The sequence below is a fragment of the Nicotiana tomentosiformis genome, chromosome 11 (assembly GCF_000390325.3).
Source record: "Nicotiana tomentosiformis chromosome 11, ASM39032v3, whole genome shotgun sequence".
Lineage (NCBI taxonomy): Eukaryota > Viridiplantae > Streptophyta > Magnoliopsida > Solanales > Solanaceae > Nicotiana > Nicotiana tomentosiformis.
Window position 1 is genome coordinate 58702989 of NC_090822.1, and position 19677 is coordinate 58722665.

The following is a 19677-nucleotide window of genomic DNA, read 5'->3' on the forward strand; positions in this document are numbered from 1 at the left end:
AAATGAAATAGATTCTTGCGGTATTTGTATAAGTGTAGGATCGGAAGGATTAATTGGTTACATAGTGGTAGTGCTCATGAAAAGGTCATGAAAGAATTGAGGTTACATAAGTGGACTATCCCCTATGAGAAGATTTGAGGCGGTACAATTTCTTATGAGGTTGCTATGAAGAGTTTTACCATCTATCTAATGGGGTGTATGTAATATGATGTGAGTTTGGTTCGCTTGAGAGGTAGATGTCATGACTGCTATGAGGTTGAGTATGTATTTGGACTAATACTTTGGGATGTGTTATGGATAGTGCAACATGAGCTTATGATAAAGTCAGTTGAGTAACTATGTGAGGTCATGGTAATTAAGGAGGAGCGGTCATTGTGAGTTCTTGGGTTATGTGATTGTGTCTTAAGGCCAAGTTGGGGAGCCTATCATCGACGTTCGAATCACATGGTCATGTGTGGTTGTATTCCTAGACTTCGGGGCGCTTGTGGATTAGTTATGGCTTGAGGAAGATGACATCGAGATTGATTCGGGCAAGGAATTTACTGGAGGCATGTTATATTTCACCTGGCTGTTATATGTAGGTTGTGGAACGATTCAGCTTGCTTAATCCTTGATGGATATAGTGTGTAAGGGAAAGGGTTTGCTCGGTTGTTTCTTCTGGAGTACTCTTGTGCTAATGGAACACTAATCGTTCAACATGTTTGACTATATACTCGGGACTGGGACCGAATGGGTGACTCTCGAGGGTGGTTCTAGTGGGTTCAAGATTTAAGATGTGGTACCTAAGGATTTTCGAATTCGTTATGTGGCTGAGAAATTGAGATTGACGTAGGATTGTGGAAGAGACTTGGGGTATTTCTGTAACATCTTCGGTTCTGCGAGGCGATGATTGAGAGATGGAAGACACAACTTCAGACTCATAGTAGATCTCTTCAGAGCAAATTTTTCAGTTTGAGGTACTATTGGGTGTATAAGAGGGAATAAAGTGGATTACATATCTTAGGACGACAAGGTTTCATGTTGGGATCACTTGGGCCTCATGTCAGTCCATTACAAGAGTTTAGCCCCTACTTTATATTACTGCCATTTGTTAGCCTATTTATGTTATGAAACTGACGTTGTTATTATATTTTCTCATCTTTATTGTAGTTGTTTTAAGAAATTACCTTAATATAATTTGTCATGTAGGACAAAAGGCAAGAGTAACTAAGGTAACAACTTTCTAAATACGTGCTAGCTGACTATCAATTAGGTATTGTTTTTACCCCTTAGTTTTTCTCTGATGATTTCAGAAGTGTTTTCTGAATTGGATAAAAAATAAGCTAAATAACCTTTCAAAAGAGTTTTCGACTGATCGCTTACGCAAAAACTGGAAACAAAATATTTTGGTAGAAAAGGATGTGCAAATATAACGAAATTTAAACCTGATCATTTTAGAAGCAAGAAGCCGGGCTCAAACAAACTTTTAGAAAAAAACACGCCTGAGGTACATGTATATACATTTCCTAGTTCATAAAGGTCAAGAATTATTACAAACTCATGTTTTACTATCTTTTACATCATAAAACAACTTTCATTGTTTTGAAAACGCTTTACAAAATAGTCTTTAATTAAACATTCCTTCATAAACTATAAACCTATTTTCGAAATAGTTATCTTTCAATAAGACTAAACACTTTATCACCTTAATTAAGCCTTCACATAGACCCACGTAGCAACCTTAATCACCGATAGATTAGGATATAAATAATTCTTTCCTCATGTGTAGCCTAAGTTTAAGGAACTACTTTAATGTAGATTTTAAGAGATGCCTATCACTTTCCCTTTAGAATAACTAGAACCCTTACCCAGATTCTCACTAGTTGAGTGGACCATTAAGGTGTTGATTTTTACAGACTTATAGGTACCCTAGTATACTATTAAATATTAGGTGGTGACTCTTCTTTTATTAACCTCGGAGGAACCACAAGTTGTGTTTTGTTTTGCCCTGTGCAAAATAGGGTGCAACAACATGGCGACTCTGCTGGAAAAAAACCACTTAGGTTCTGACCTTAGCAGACTTAGGCTAAATTTTAAACACTTGGGGATGTTTATTTATTTTCTATTTTCTTAACAATTCACTATATGTTTACATGTTTTCATAATTTGCAATTTTGTGTTTACTTGCTTTATCACCAATATTGTCACTGACTTATCACAATTACTTGTTGCTGCTTTTATACACTGTCATTGCACTTTTCTATCTAGTCTTTGTCATACACAATCACACACAAGTCACGCGAGGGTTGTCTTTTCACTCTTCCGAACCTTCTTTTTAGAAACTCTCTAGTTTCAGAGAACGACATGTGAGGCCAACTAACATGTCATCTCGCAGTTACTCAGTCCCACTCCAAAGGTTTAGGAAACACTCTACTCTTAGAAAATATAGGTCATGCTACATACACCCCAGGTGAGTTGATCCTTAGCATTGACTCACAAGTAGGAAAACCTTCCTAATGTCAACAGGTTAACGATATGCCTTCTGTGAAATGATAAATGATCCAGATTAAGACACTAAGGATTCAGAGCAACACACTTACCTAGCGTTCTTCTCTCATTTTAGATGGAAATCAACCACAAAATCCCTGATATTGGCATGATTATGGTAGCGCCCCACAAGCTGAAGCAATGGTGGAGGAACATTTGGGGGGTACATGGATACGAAATCAAGAGACACCTAGAAGACCGAGCTGATAGAGTGCTTACTAGGTTGTTGATTGAATTTTGGGATCCGACCAAAGCAATCTTAAATTTTGTTGATTGCGAGCTAACACCTACGCTTGAGAAAATTACCAGCTTTACTGAATTGCCGTTCGCTGGACGGAGGACCATACTATCAGTCATCATGTTGGGTCACAGGTTTCTCTATGCATTGGGATTGAAGAGCAGCCGAAATCAGAGGAACGTCGAGGAAAGATGGATAACTTTAGACCAACTGTTTGATAGTTTTGGGAATCTATGACCTACATCATGAGTTCTCAGTATGACAGGGAGACATGGGAGAGCCTTCGCCCCTTGAAATTCGCTTTGAAATTGTTGGGACTTTTGGTTTTTTCATAGCGGAAAGGATGGATCAAATTTAATGTGCTACCTTTGATCTTGGCCACATTTTAGGGAAACTTGAGAGTCACCCTTGTCCCGATGCTGTTGGTAAAAATATTTATGGATTTGTCACCATGTTCAAGAGGCTACGATTTCTTCAAGGGTTTCAACCTACTACTGCACGTATGGGAAATATAGCACTTCTTTTAAAGAAAGCTTACCATCAATTACTTCATCGGAACCAATAACATGATTCAGAGCCATGATCATTTGACTCACCTAACTGAAGACGTCATTAGTTGGAAGCTTTCTTCGCTGAATGGCAAAGCTATCGTGAGGGACCAGAGATATTTCATTGAGCTGATGGGATTGGAAGGAATTCAGACCTATACACCACTAAGAGTTATGAGACAGTTCGATCAGGTACAATATGTACCCCTGAAGTCCCAAATGACTTTGTTTAAGGATGATTAAAATTTATAGATCCCAATTCCAAGAGTGACACGACTCCAAGATGAATTGAGTGATTTAGTCATGATGAGCGTGGAACAAAATGCATGGTGCTTGCCAGAATACTTTTTGTGGATTTCTGAGGAAGACCAGTTGGCTAGGACTAGCTGAGATGAGTTAGCAGATTGGAAGACTCAAGGGTAGCTTTGCAAGTGTATCACGAGATTTTACCCCACTAACTTGTCACCTCCACTATGCACCAATAGGTGGTCCTAGGATCGGTCAACCATATGCTGCCGCCGCTAGATGATGACAATGACTTAGTGGAGCACATGCAGATCGAGTCCGAAGATGAACCCGAAGAGGACCCAAAGGAAGCGTTTTGAGGAGGACTCAGAGGAAGAGAGACTAGGGGAAGATTCAGCAGAGGATTACTGAGTTGCTGGTTGATTTCTATTTTGTACCTTTAAAATTCCCAAAGGGCGATCTTATAAGCCCATGAAGTGTTTGTAAAATCCCGGAGCTGACTATGTTGTAATATTTGGCAATATATTCTCTATCTCTTGTATCATTCAGTGGAATCTTTGTATCTCATTTCCCATATCATTATACTGCATGCATCAATAATTTGATATCAACGAAAACCAATTTTGCTCCAGATCCGAACGTGTCAAACAATTTGGATATTTTGTTAACACTTACGACATAGGCCCACCTCTGGCAAAGAAAGGTCCCTCAAATACCGTACGAACACATTTTTAATATGTGAATTAATTGCTCTATGTGATTATATCTGTTCATTTCCCGAGCTTACTTCTATTCTTGTTTTGCTTTCTTGCTTATTTATTTTATTATTTATCCCACGAACAGAGGCCGATTTGTGTTGATAATTGAACTGGCCGAGCCGCCGTATAACTTGAGGTCCAACGGATAAATGACCGTCACAAATAACCCTATCAAAAATGCTCTAGCAGTAACTGACGTCCCAGGGGGTTCAAAGGAATGAGATGAAACACATAACGATGAATATGTCACCCTGTTGGACCAAGAAGTGAAATCGTTGAGAGGGGAGGTACAACAGATCCGGGAAGTTACGCATCTAGAACTGGAGAAGCACTCACCTGGTTACTAGACAGGATCCCCGAAATTTAAGAGAATGGCAGGATATGGCTGAGGACTTCATAAATCGTTTCATAACAATAAGATTACACCTGACATATTTGCTTTAGTGAACATACAAAAGAAACCCTCTAAGTCACTCCAGGAGTACGCCCGTCGTTGGAGGACTGAAGCAGCTAGAGCACAACCCCTATTGGATGACAATGAAGTGACGAAATACTTCATCAGTGCCCATGAATGAATCTACTTTGAAAAAATGATTGGAATAATGGGCTCGAAATTCCCCGATTCGGTCAAGATGGGAGATTTCTTAGAAGAGGGCATCAAGTCTGGGAAAATACAATCCATGGCCAGATTACGACCTGTTAGCAAAGCCATACAATCTGGTTCCCTTGGCAGCGCAAAGAAGAGGAAGGAAGAGGTGTCGGAAATTGTCCCTTTCTATCAACCAAGCCTGCTTCCTCGAGCCAATCAATACCCCATAAACACTCACACTTCATCCCATCCCACTTATACTCAAAATTATAATATACATCCACATTACAATCAATTCTGAGCCAATACACATCTAATCTACCACGACCATACACCCATGTTCAAACCACCACTCATCAAAATAGACCTACTTATGCTCCTAGACCAAGCCCTAACCTCGAAACAAGGAACCCCAGATATTTCACCCTTATTATCGAACCTTTGACCCAACTATTTGAAAGGTTGAGAAGAGACGGTTTGCTATATTCGGTTTAAGGAAGAATCTCAGACCAACCTACTAAATACTTTGATGTAAGTAAGCGCCGCTCATAATAGTCAGATGTCCTGGGACATGACATCGAAGATTGCTACGACCTGAGGCATGAGATTGAAATGTTGATTAAGAGAGGAGCAGTCCTCCAGCCCCACCAAATGTGAACCATAACACACTACCAAACAACCAAAACCAAGGGGTAAATATGATCACCCTAGAGGAAGACTATGATTTAAAAGGAACCATAGTTACCATCGAAAACACTAACCAACAAGGACAGCCCCTTGGGCGGCCCCATTAATCACAGTGCAACTGAAGCCGCCAGTAATGGTCCTGATATAATAGCTATGGCCTCCATAGACATCCAAGAGGATGAATCATAATTACAAGGCAGTTCTGTAGGCATATCAGTCGTAGTATAAGGGAAAAATGATAGAAACTACAGTAGTTCATGGGATGACTCGGTCAGGAAGATGCTACGCTCCTGAAGATTTGAGTTGGAGAAATCTGAATTGAGAGCAGAAACAAAGGAGAAACACAATTGACATAGAAGCGACAGAATTCTAGAGGACAATGACGGTTGAGGAGTACTCCATCGAGGAACAACTGAAGAAGACCACTTGGCACACATATCAATCATGGATTTGCTAATGATTTCTAACAGCCATAGGGATACTTTAGTAAAGGTATTGAGTGAAATGAGCATGCCAGGAAACACCACTAGTGAGGCATTGGCAGCAACTATTGGGAAGATGGTGGAGGCTAATAAGGTCACCTTTCAAAAGGATGAGCTTCCTTTAGAGGGAGTGGATCACAATAGAGCTCTATACATCACTGTCAAGTGTGGCGACATGGTCATATATTGGTCGACGAGGGATCTGGAGTGAACATCTACCCATTCTCCACATTGCAAGAATTGAGTATCCATATAAGAGAGGTAAAGGAAATCCATGTGAGAGTAAAGGCTTTCAACAGATAGCAGAAAGACATCATCGGGGAAATCTATCTAGCCTTGAAAGTCGAAACCGTTGAGTTCCCGGTGTAATTTAGGTGATGGATTTCTCGTCCTCCTACAACCTGCTACTAGGAAGGTCGTGGAATATACATGGTAGGAGCAGTTCCCTCCACTCTACAATAATGCATGAAATTTGAATGGGATTGCTAAGAAATAGTGATTCATGGAGAATGAAGTCATCCAGCTTATTCAGAACACGTAGTTCTTTTCATAGAAGGAATAGATGGGGTCACCTTCCATGCGGTTAAGATAATGTAGATAGTAAAAATAGAGAAGAATGAATGGTTCCACAACATGCAGTTGCCATATGGGTCAGGGATGACAATCAGGGAGATGATGAACTACGGATATTAGCCGGGATCTGGGCTGGGAGCTAGGTCAAACAGGATAATTGAGCCAATTCAACTAAAGCAGCTGAAGGGTACTACAAGTTTATGGTACTAGCCTACGATCGGGAGAGTCCATAACAGTGACTCCGGGAAGAAAGTTTTTGTGCCACAACATGTTCTTAGTCTCAGTCAAAGCTCAATGCTAGAAGAAGAGATCGTCGATGGGATTGGAAGGTTATTTCATCATGCCTTAAACCTAGGGAGGGAAGAGCAAAAAACCCCTCCACAAACTTTCTATAGTATCTAGCTAAGCCTAAGAAACTGCGAATCTCCGTTAGAGTTGTAGGCCTCGGCCAATTTTTCACAGCTGAAATTTTTTGAGGACCAACCTTAATTCCTTCATTAGAGACTACATGACCCAAGAATATGACCGATTCGAGTCAAAATTCATACTTTGAAAACTTTGCATATAATTTGTGCTGATACAGGGTTTACAGAACTACCCTGAGATGATCGGCATGGTCTTCTCGACTTCGTGAATATACAAGAATATCGTCAATGAACACTATCACAAAAGAATCGAGCAATGGCTTGAAAAAGCGATTCATAAGTTCCATGAAGGCTGCTAGGGCATCACTAGAAACTCAAAATGCCCATACCAGGTCCTAAAAGCTTTTTTCGGAATATCCCGCTCCCTGATCTTCAATTGGTGATACTCGGATCTTAAATATATCTTGGAGAAGTACCTCGCACCTTATAATTGATCAAGCAAGTCATTTATCCTTGGCAGTGGGTACTTATTCTTAATTGTGACCTTGTTAAGCTGCCGATAATCAATACACATTCTCAGCGACCCATATTTCTTTCTTAGAAAAAGGGTCGGTGCGCCCCAAGGCGACACACTCGGACGGATAAAACCCTTTTCTAACAAGTCTCTCAATTGTTCCTTTAGCTCCTTCAATTTTGTCGGTGCCATTCTGTAGGGTGGAATAGATATAGGATGCATGTTTGGCATCACATCAACCCCAAAACAAATCTCCTTGTCTTGTGGGATCCCAGGGAGTTCATCCGGAAAGTCTTCCGAAAATTCATTCACAACGGGCATGGACTCAAGTGTAGATGCCTGAGCATCGGTGTCCGTAACCCGGACCAAATAGTAAATACATCCCTTGTTGATCATCTTTGTGGCCTTAAGGTAGGAAAGAAACCCACCCTTCGAAACTACATCATCACCCTCCCACTCAATAACTGGCTCGTTTGGAAATTCGAACCTAATAGTCCTGGTTCGGCAATCAAGCTTGGCAAAACAAGAATAAAGCCAATCTATCCCCATTATCACATTAAAATCGACCATTGTCAAGTCAATAAGATTGGCCATGGTGTCCCGACCACATAATGTGATAACACAATCCCTATAAACTCGTGCGGCCAAAATAGACTCACCAACCAGAGTAGATACAGAGAACGGTTCATAAAGTTGTTTTGGTTCTATCCTAAATTCCGTAACAACATAAGGTGTGACTTATGACAAAGTGGAACCGGGATCAATAAGAGCATATACATCATGAGATTGGACAGTCAATATAACTGTGACAACATCTGGAGAAGCCTATGATTCCCGACGTCTCTGCATAGCATAAAATCCGCTGGGTCCTCCCGAATTCTGTGCACCCCCTAGCTGCACCACGCCCTGCGGGTGCTAGGGTACCTCGAGCTGGAGGTGATGTGGATGTAGTAGCTGCAGAATTAGCTGGTTGTGCCACACCTTTGCCCATAATTCGGCGGGATGAGCGGCACTCTCTCTGAATGTGACCCCTCATACCACACCCATAGCATACTGGTAGGTCCATGAAGAAGGACCCAAAGTGCATCCTCCCACACTTAGGGCATAGAAGCCTCCGCTGTTGAAACCTTCTGTCGGGCCGACCCTGCTAGTGGGGTCCCCTATTGCCCTGACTGGGTCCAGATGGATGAGCACCCATCGAAGACTGGGCGAATAATTAAGATGGTCCTCGTGACCCTCTCTTGAATGCCGACCTACCACCACAGCCATCAAAAGAACCACAAAAGTTTCCCGCGGACCGTGCCTTGCTGCTACTCTGACGCTCCACTCTATTCTTCAATTTGCGGGTCTCTGTGGCTTTAGCAAATGTCACCATCTTACCATAGTTCATATCGAAATTTAAGGCAGCTGTAGTGGCCTCATTAATAACCAAGGGGCTAAGGCCCTGAACAAACAGACACATTCTAGCCTACATAGTAGGCAATATGTGAATATCGTACTTGGACAGGCGCACAAACTCCATATGGTACTCCTACACATTCATACTACCATGCTTCATACTTTCAAACTCAGCGGCACGGGCTGTCATAGTTTTGGCATGCAAGAAATGATCCATAAAGGGATCTGTGAACTCACCCCACCTTGCCGGAGGGCTTCTCTCGTTACGGGATTCCTCCCACAACTCAAACCAAGAATAGGCCACCCCTTTCAGGCGGTAGGAGTCCAACTCCACTCCCTCCGTCTCTGTAGCATGCATAACCTGAAGAGTCTTGTTCATCTCATCAATGAATTCCTGGGGTCCTCCTCGGGATCAGTGCCCGTAAACACTGAAGGATCTAACTGAAGAAACTTGTTCACCATGAAACTAGCAGATTCCCCTAGATGACTAGAAGAAGTACGCCCAACACTCGATCTCTGGGCCTGAGAAGCCACAATCTGTGTCAACATTTGTATGGCTCCCCTAAGATCAACATCAAACACACCAAAATCGGAAGCTAGAGCTGGAGGTGGAACTGGTATATCAGTTGGAGGAACCGTTTTACCTTCTGTAGGTGTTGGGACAAGTGCGGTCTGATAAGTTGTAGTAGAGTCAGACAGTGTAGTAACTGGAGGAATATTCTCACTCCTAGGGTGCTCACCCGCATCATCAATTATAGGATCAACTGTCACTCCTGGGGTGACATTGGATCTTTGGCCAGTTCTTGCCTTCTTCTTAGGTGCCATGTACTAAAAATTAGAGCAACTCATGAGTTAAAGGAGGAATAATCTTACAACCAGATTTATCGCACGATCAAGAACATGAAAGAAGGGTAATATCCCTAAATGCCGATGTAGCATCCTAATTATAGATTTGGTCGACAATACACCGATAATAAGGACTCTACTAGACATGGCTCCGAGACATCCTAGGACACTTTAAAACCTTAGGCTTCGATACCAAGTTTGTCACGCCCCAATACCGAGGAGCACGACTGGCGCTCAACCGAGTGGACCCAACCAAGCAAGCCTGTTAGATTTTCTTCTACCCAAACTCATCCCTGAATGAAGATAAAACATATTTTCCTTAATTAGACAAAAACGTGATTATGTCTACAATACCAATTCATTACCAATAGTTTTCATCATTTTTAAAGTTTCAAATGGGGCAAGTAATACAACCACAACATAACATAGTTTGTCTTTCTCAGCACCAATACATAACCCACACTATGTCTACGGAGCATCTATATATAAAGAAGAGTATAATGATAATGTCGGCAACAAGGCCCCGACTATACCTCAAACAGAATACACAAAGAACAAACGTTACACGACCCCGAAAGGAAGTGGGGCTCACCAAGTCAGCTGGGAAGAATGTGTAGTGCTATCACTGATTAATACCTCCTGTCGTGGAACCACCTGCATCCATTTAAAGATGCAGAGCCCCTGGCAAAAGGGACGTTAGTACCATCAAATAGTACTATTATGAAAACCAAACACCAATTTAAGAATTCAGAAATGCAAAATGAATATGATGTACCAGTGCGACAATAGAATAATATAGATAACAGTTTAAACCATAGCAAGCTTATTAAGAGCTATCAATAACATTTATAGGATATAACCATCTTTACACAAGCAGCCCCGCCGCCTCACCTAGTGTATGCAGGTGGAGGTGTAAGTACAATACCACAACTCTACTCAAGCGGCCCTGTCACCTCACCCCAATGTATCCGAGTGGAGATATAACCACAGTACCAAGAACCCACACAAAGCGGCTATACCACCTCACCCCAATGTATGCGGGTGGAAATGCATCAACAATACCAATACCAATACAAAGCGGCTATGCCGCCTCACCCCAGTATATATATGTGGGTGGTGGTGCCACAACAATACCAAAACTTTACACAAAGTGGTCATACCGTCTCACCCCAATGTATGCGGGTGGAGGTGCAGTCCCACAATACCATAATCCCTACACAAAGCGGTCGTGCCGCCTCACCCCAATGTATGCGGTTGGAGGTATATCACAATCACAATCTCTAAAATCCTCAAACACATAAGCCTAGTTCGGCACCATGAAACATTTTTTTTATTTGCAAAATTTTACGGGGCCTTACATGTAGGGTTTGATGTATTGTGGAATACACCTCCACCCATATATATTGGGGTGAGGCAGCATGACCGCTTTGTGTTGGGATTGTGGTATTGTGATACACCTCCATCCTCATATATTGTGGGTGAGGCGGCAGGGCCGCTTTGCGTTTGGATTGAGGTATGGTGATACATCTCCACCCGCATATATTGGAGTGAGGCGGCAAGGTCACTTTGGGTAGAGGTTGTAGTATCATGATATACCTCCACCCGCATATATTAGGGTGAGGCGGCATGGCCGCTTTGTGTGAGGGTGATTATAAAGGATCCCCGACTTAATATCGATAAATTTGAATGGAAGCTCTTAATAAATTTGCTTGACGTTAACGGACATCTAAGCCCATTTATTGTTACCATGATTCATCATATTCATGTTGTATTTCCAAGCCCTTGAATAGGTGTATTTGTATTGTGTAAGTGAACGCTGTGAACGGTCTATGAGACACATAGGTGTATAATATGATATGTGAAAACTAAGGATGGTATACAAAATGTATATGTGTAAATTAAGGGAGGAAGGTGCCACTTTCGTTGGAATTGTTTGTACATGTTGTTACAATTATATTATATTATGTATTCCACGTATAGTTCAGCAGTTGATTCTAAAAGAAGGTTAGAATGATGGAAGTATAATAAGACTTGAAATGTTATTTTATTGGATGTTTTGTAGTTTCTTGATGAACTTTATTTGCCTCTTATTTGAGTTACCGTATTTTCATATGTTGTTTTGACTGCCTTACATATGAGTACTATTCCACATGTACTCACGTCCCTTTTGCCGGGGGCGCTGCATCAATTAATGGATGCAGGTATACTTTTACAGGATGATATAGATCTTTGATAGGGATCTTCTTCACTACTCAACTTATGGTGAGCCCACTACAGTTCTAGTGGGTGTTTGGGTCTACTTAGTTTGATGTATATAGGTATCCATTGTCATAGAAGCTCCATGTAGACTGTGAGTAATGTAATTAAAGATTTGAGTTTTGTCATATATTTATGCTCACAGTATTTACAGCTATTTATAGAGCTGTGTAACCACCACGAGAAAGAAAATATGGGCCATTGATCCTAGTGTAATGAATATGAAAGTCAAGATCTTATTATGTAAATCATGCATGAGTAATGATGAGAGGTTAATATAAATTAAGCTTGCTCGACTGGGTTTACTCGGTTGAGCGCCGGTCGCGCTTTGGCATTTGCTAGTACCGGGTCCGTATTTTGGTTCCGAAGCTTGGTACAGGTTCATTATGACATTTAAGACTTGTCTGTGAAATTTAGTGAAAAACGGAGTTGATTTGATGTAATTCAGACGTCCAATTGAGAAGATAGGAATTTTAAAGTGTTCTTGAGAATTTTATTTGATTTGGTGCTAAATTTCTAGTTCTAGGTGTTATTTTGGCGATTTGATCACGCGTGCAAGTTCGTGTGATATTTTTAGACTTGTGAGCATGTTTGGTTTGGAGCCCCGAGTGCTTAGGTGAGTTTCAGATAGGCCACGGGATGTTTTGGACTTAAGAAAATCTGGTGTTTTTGTTGTACCTTGTATCTGATATATTGTGCTTTGCGATCGCGTTGTCACTCTCGTGATCGCAAAGGGGAAACTGGGATAGGGAGGATTTACTCTATGCAAATGCGAGACCATGGTCGCGAACGCGGAGCATTGGGGGGGAGTTGCTCTACGCGAATGTGACCCGTCGAACGCGAACGCGTAGCTTCAGCTAGGCTGGGCAGGGGACCTGGGATAACTCTATGCGAACACGAGCCCTGTCTTGTGAACGTGAACGTGAGGTGGGCTAAACCTTCGTGAACGTGTAGAGCCTTCCGCGATTGTGTAAGACCATAGGGGACTGCTCTTCACGAACGTGACAGTGTTCACGCAATCGCGATGAACACTGTCGCCTAGCACTTAACTGAATCCAAAAATGGGACTTAGGCTGTAAATTCATTTTCTCAAAAATCAAACGGGCTAAAGGCGATTTACAATAGTTATTTTCTTCCCCAAAGTGTTGGTATGTGATTCTAAACCATTCTCTTTCAGTTACCCATTATATTTTATGAATTATCAACCTAAAATCTAGAGTTTTCATGTTAGAATTAGGGGTTAGGGTAGAAACTAGAGATTTCGGAAATTTGGGGATTTAGACCTCAATTTGAGGTCGTATTCCAAAACCAATTATATATTCGGGCTCGAGGGTGAATTGGTAAATGAATTTTGGTCCGAACCTCGGGTTTTGACCAAGCGGGCCCGGTGTCGATTTTTTGACTTTTTGGAGGAAAATTTGGAAAATTTAATTTATGCAATACAATTAATTCCTTTAGCAATATTAGAAATTATTAAGTCATTTTTGAATAGATACGTGTGGTTTGGAGGTGAATTCTAGAGAGAAGGATGTGATTGTGAATTAAGTGGCCTTCGGAGCAAGGTAAGTGTTGTGTCTAACCCTGACTTGAGGAAATTAGAAACCTTAGACTATTTGATATGTGAAATTCATGTAAGGGGCGTATATGTGAGGTGACGAGTACTTATACGCCGCCAATTTACCTGTTTCCCTATTTTCTCCCGGTTTTCTTATATTGTCTCCTTCAAATGCCTAATTGTTACGTGTTTAGACTAGTGTTGTTAAATTTATCATTCTTATCATGTTTACAGATTTTCTGGTAATAATTGAGTATTTATTTAAAAATTGAGATTTGATATTGTGGAACAAACATGTTGAAGTAAGGCTTGTACTTGTTATTCTATCTCCCTGTTGTTATTTATGCATTGCATTATGGTAAGGGGGAGTGTTAATGCATGAAGGGTGATGCCGTGCCATATTGTGAGTGTTAATGTACGAAGGGTAATGTCATGCCATATTGTGAGTGTTAATGCACGAAGGGTCATGTCGTGCCATATTGTGAGTGTAAAAGCACGAAGGATGTTGCTGTGCCATAATATGAGAGTTAATGTACGAAGGGTGATGACGTGCCATTTCAATTGATTTTATGGTGAGATTGAGAGTAAAAGCACGATGGGTGATGCCGTGCATTTTTCCTTTACTGTATCTGTTGACCCTGTTGATTTATAATATATTGGTTGTTCCAGTTATCATTCTGCTACAGTTCTTTATCTCGTATTTCCCCCCAGCATGTTTCCCCCTTCCGATATCTCATGTCTAATTCTTCATTACTGTTATTTGTATATACACTGTTAAATTGTACAGGTTGATTTGTAGGTGCTTTGCCTTAGCCTTGTCCCTACTTCATCGAGGTTAGGCTTGACACTTACCAATACATGAGGCCGGTTGTGTTGATACTACACTCTACACTTTCCTTGCAGATTTTGGTACTGGCACGGGTTGATCGAGGTTTTGCTATTGGACCGCAATTCGGAGACTCAAGGTAGATCTGTTGGCGTCCACAGACCTTGAAGTCCCCGTCTATCTTTTTTGTTCTACTGTTTCTTTCATTCAGACAGTTGTATTTCTTTCAGATTAATTACTTTTAGTAAATTCTAGAATGCTCGTGAATTGTGACTCCAGATCCGGTTGGTAGTAATTAATATAGTTTTTATATTATTCCGCACTTATTATATTTCATCTTAACTAATTATTGTTATTTACTGAATGGAAATAAGGGATTGGTTTAAAGGATTCTCTAAAGTTGGCTTGCCTAGCAAGTGAAATGTTAGGCGCCATCACAGTTCCGATGGTGGGAATTTTGGGTCATGACAAGTTGGTATCAGAGCACTAGGTTGCCTAGGTCTTGCGATTCACGAGCAAGCTTACTATAGTTTGGAGGATCGATACGGAGACGTCTGTGCTTATCTTCTAGAGGCTATGAAGTTTAGAAATATGTTTCACTTATATTCTTCTCTGTCGTGCGATTTTGTTTTCTCAATACTGATTGAACTCTTCTACTATTATTCTCTTGCATATGGCGAGAACACGTACCGCTTCATCAGCTGAGCACCAGCCAGAGCCTCTAATGGTAGCTTCTATGAGGGGTAGAGGTCGAGGCCGAGGCAGGAGCAAGGCTCAGCCTAGAGCCCGAGAAGCAGCCATGGTAGTGGAGCCTCAAATAGAGCTTGACAAGGAGGTTCCATCCCAGACTGTTCCTGCCGGACCAGCTCAGGTTTTCGAGGGGTTCATTGCCACCCTAGTACTCCAGGATGCTTTCGTCCGTTTGGTGGGCCTTATGGAGAGTGGCCCAGACTGGCGCATTTTCCATGGCACCAGCAATCTCTCAGGCTAGATGAGGAGCCTAGACTCCCAGTACTCCCACTCCGGAGCAGATAGCTCCCCAGCATCAAGCTCCAGCAGCTCAGCCAATCGGAGTAGTTCAGCCGGTTGTTGCAGCACAGGCCGGAGATGGGCCAACTATGTTTTCTTAGGCTTTGTGGAGATTGGACAGGTTTACCAAGCTCTTCCCAGTTCACTTCAGTGGTGCTCCTTCAAAGGATCCCCAGGAGTATCTCGATAGCTGTCATAAGGTTCTATGGACCATGGGTATAGTGGAGATGGCTGGTTCTGCCAAGAAATGGTGGAGAGATTATTTGTTGACCAGACCAGCGGGGTCGCCTCCTCTTACTTGGGACCAGTTCTCTCAGCTCCTCATGGAGAAGTTTCTGCCTATCACATTGAGAGAGGAGCGCCGCCATCAGTTTGAGCGTCTCCAGTAGGGCAGTATGATTGTTACTCAGTATGAGACCCGTTTTGTGGATTTGGCCCGTTATACTATTCTTCTGCTTCCCACCGAGAGAGAGAGGGTGAGGAGGTTTATTGATGGACTTGCTCAGCCTATCAGATTATAGATGGCTAAGGATATTAGGAGTGAGATTTCTTTTCAGGCGGCTGCTAATGTCGCCAGACGAGTCCAGATGGTTCTTGCTCAGGGGAGGTCGGGGTTCTAACAAGAGACCTTGTTATTACGGTGAATTCAGCGGTGCCTCATCTAGAGGCAGGGGTACTTTTGGTAGAGGGCATCCTCCCAGGCCATTTCATTCAGCAGTCTAGGCATCCCACGGTGCCTCACGTGGTCGTGGTCCTCAGATGCATTATTCTAACCAGCTAGCCTACAGTGCACCACCAGCTCTTATTAGTGCACTTCCACTATAGAGTTATCAGGGTGGTTATTCAGGTCGACAAGGTCAGTTTTAGGGTCAGCAGTCATAGCAACCGAGGTTATGTTATACTTGTGGTGATCCAAGGCACATTGGTAGAGGCCAGACTGTTAGAGGTGGAGGTCAGGTCATTAGAGGTCGAGATGAGCTAGTTAGAGGCTGTCCTAGGGACGTTGTTTAGGGTGGTGGGGCCCAGCCCCGGTGTTATGCTTTCCCAGCTAGGCCTGAGGCTGAGTCATCTGACGCTGTTATCACAGGTACTGTTTCAGTTTGCAGTAGAGATGCTTCAGTTCTATTTGATCTGGGGTCTACTTACTCCTTTGTGTCATCCTATTTTGCTTCATATTTGGTTGTGCCCCGTGATTCATTGAGTACTCCTGTGTATGTGTCCACGCCAGTGGGGGATGCTATTGTTGTAGATGGTGTTTATCGTCCGTGTGTGGTCACCATTGGGAGTCTTGAGACTCGTGCAGATCTTCTACTTCTCGATATGGTTGTTTTTGATGTCATACTGGGTATGGATTGGCTGGCACCTTATTATGCTATATTAGATTCTCTCGCCAAGATGGTGACCTTAGCCTTGCAAGGGTTGCATCGATTAGATCGGCATATGCTCGAGAAAGGGTGTCTAGCTTATTTGGCTTATGTCCGCGATTCTAGTGCGGAGGTTCCTTACATGGATTCAGTGCCAGTTGTTCGTGAGTTTCTATACATTTTTTCTTGCAGGCCTGTCGGGGATGCCACCCGATAGGGATATTAATTTCTGTATTGATTTGGCTCCGGTTAGTTAGCCCATTTCCATTCTGCCATACCGCGTGGCTCTGCCATAGTTGAAAAAATTGAAGGAACAGCTACAATATTTTCTTGATAAGGGCTTCATTAGACCTAGTGTCTCGCCCTGGGGTGCACCTGTGTTGTTTGTGAAGAAGAAATACGGATCGATGAGGATGTGTATAGATTATCGGTAGTTGAACAAAGTTACTATCAAGAACAAGTATCCATTACCGAGGATTGATGATTTATTTGATAGGCTTCAGGATGCCCCAGGTGTTTTTGAAGATTGATTTGAGATCTAGCAACCATCAGTTGAGGATTAGGGCATCCGATGTCCCTACAACAGCTTTTCGGACTCGGTACGGGCATTTCGAGTTTCTAGTGATGCCATTTGGGCTGACAAATGCCCCAGCAGCATTCATGGATTTGATGAACCGGGTGTTCAAGCCCTACTTGGATTCCTTTATGATTGTTTTTATTGATGATATCTTGATCGACTCCCACATTCGAGAGAAGCATGAGAAGCACATTCGGATCATTCTTCAGACTTTGAGAGATAGCCAGTTATATGTTATGTTCTCAAAATGCGAGTTTTGGTTGAGTTCAATTGCTTTCTTGGGTCATGTTGTATCAGCAGAGGGTATTCAGGTGGATCCTAGGAAGATTGAGGCAGTTCAGAACTGGCCTAGACCCACATCAGCTACAAAAATCCGTAGTTTCCTGGGTTTGGCGGACTATTACCGTCAATTTGTGGAAGGGTTTTCATCCATAACAGCCCTGTTGACCAAATTTACCCAGAAGGGTACACCGTTCAGGTGGTCAGACGAGTGTGAAGCGAGCTTTTAGAAGCTCAAGACAACTTTGACTACAGCACCGGTATTGGTGTTACCCACATGTTCAGGATCTTATACAGTATATTGTGATGCATCTTGTATTGGTCTGGGTGCGGTATTGATGCAGGGTGGCAAGGTTATTGCATATGCTTCGCGGAAGCTGAAGGTTCACGAGAAGAATTACCCTGCTCATGATTTATAGCTGGCAGCTATTGTTCACGCACTGAATATTTGGAGGCACTATCTTTACGGCGTGCCATGTGAGGTATTCACTGATCATCGGAGCTTGCAGTATTTGTTCAAGTAGAAGGAACTCAATTTGAGGCAGATGAGGTGGTTGGAGATATTGAAAGACTATGATATCACCATATTGTATCATCTCGAGAAGGCCAATGTGGTGGTCGATGCCTTGAGTAGAAAGTCAGCTAGTATGGGTAGCCTTGCATATATTACAATTGGTGAGAGACCGCTTGCATTGGATGTTCGGGCCTTGGCCAATCAGTTCGTGAGGTTGGATGTTTCTGAGCCCAACCATGTTCTAGCTTGTACAGTTGCTCGGTCTTCTTTGTTTGAGCGTATCAGAGATAGGCAGTATGACGATCCTCATTTTCTTGTCTTTAGAGACACAGGGCGGCACAGTGGTGCCAAGTAGGTTACTGTTGGAAATGACAGAGTTTTGAGGATGCAGGGTCGTATTTGTGTGCCTAATGTTGATGGACTTCGTGAGTTGATTCTTGAGGAGGCCCACAGTTCCTAGTATTCTATTCATCCGGGCGCTGCCAAGATGTATCAGGATTTGCGGCAGCATTACTGGTGGAGGAGGACGAAGAAAGACATAGTTGAATATGTAGCTCGATGCCTAAATTGCCAACAGGTAAAGTGTGAGCATCAGAGACCTAGTGGTCTACTCCAGAGGTTAGAGATTCCTGAGGGGAAATGGGAGCGTATCACCATGGATTTTGTTGTTGGACTCCCACGGACTCAGAGGAAGTTCGATGCTGTTTGGGTCATTGTGGACAAGTTGACTAAGTCAGCGCATTTCATTCCTGTGGCAGTTACCTATTCCTCAGAGCGATTGGCAGAGATTTACATCTGGGAGATCGTCCGTCTTCACGATGTGCCTGTGTCTATCATTTTTAATCGAGGTACGCAGTTCACCTCGCACTTCTGGAGGGCAGTACAATGTGAGTTGGGTACGTGGGTTGAGTTGAGCACAGCATTCCATCCTCATACGGACGGGCAGTCCGAGCGCACTATTCAGATCTTGGAGGATATGCTCTGCACATGTGTTATAGACTTCAGGGGATCGTGGGATCAGTTCTTGCCCCTTGCAGAGTTCGCCTACAACAATAGCTACCAGTCGAGTATTCAGATGGCTCCCTATGAGGCGTTATATGGTAGGCGGTACCGGTCACAAGTTGGGGGGTTCGAGCCGGGAGAGGCTCGGTTGTTGGGCACAAACTTAGTACAGGATGCCTTGGATAAGGTCAAGGTTATTCAGGATCGACTTCGCACAGCTCAATCGAGGCAGAAGAGTTATGCCGATCGCAGAGTTCATGATGTTGTATTCATGGTCGTAGTATTCCATGTGTCCATGCTTCGAAAGTATCATGACGATCCGTCCCATATGTTAGATTTCAGCTCTGTCTAGTTGGACGCCGGTCGCTATTCCAGCCCAACAACTTTCCCAGTTGAGATCAAAGAGCTACCCTTCAATTCGAGTATAGTGGAGAGGTCAACCTGTTGAAGCAGCCACTTGGGAGTCCGAGTCCGATATGCGGAGTAGATATCCCCACCTTTTCAC